Here is a 335-nt window from a genome sequence, read left to right on the forward strand (position 1 = left end):
TCCTGCTGATTGATTAAAAGACTTAACAATTCCTGGCAGTAGATAATTGTTGAAGTTACAATTAAAAATCTCCCCTGTGTTGGCCTTCATTGCAATTACATAAACCAGAATTCTGATTTCTTTTTCTTATTTTCTCAAGAAAAGAATTTGTTATTGTAAGTGTTGGTATAGTTTTTAGATAAATCGTGTACTTGCATTTACAGGAACTAAGAAGTTACTGAGTTTAATTTGGGCATCACCAGAGTGTCTTACTGTGATACCTTGAAGAATTTTTTAAAATGGTGGCACTTGTAATTTTATGTGGCAGATTGAGGCTTGGCTGGCCACTAAATAAG

The 335-nt window shown here is 33.4% G+C and overlaps 1 protein-coding gene across 1 annotated transcript in view; it reads right to left on the minus strand.

Annotated features, from left to right (window-relative positions):
• LOC103781612 (annexin A10-like) overlaps positions 1-335 on the minus strand; it is a gene marked incomplete at both ends in the record, with an annotated part of 5,958 nt that overhangs the window by 4,723 nt on the left and 900 nt on the right. The gene's annotated exons all lie outside the window — the stretch shown is intronic.

Source organism: Merops nubicus, unplaced genomic scaffold (genome assembly GCF_000691845.1).
Source record: "Merops nubicus isolate BGI_N331 unplaced genomic scaffold, ASM69184v1 scaffold821, whole genome shotgun sequence".
Taxonomy (NCBI): Eukaryota; Metazoa; Chordata; class Aves; order Coraciiformes; family Meropidae; genus Merops; species Merops nubicus.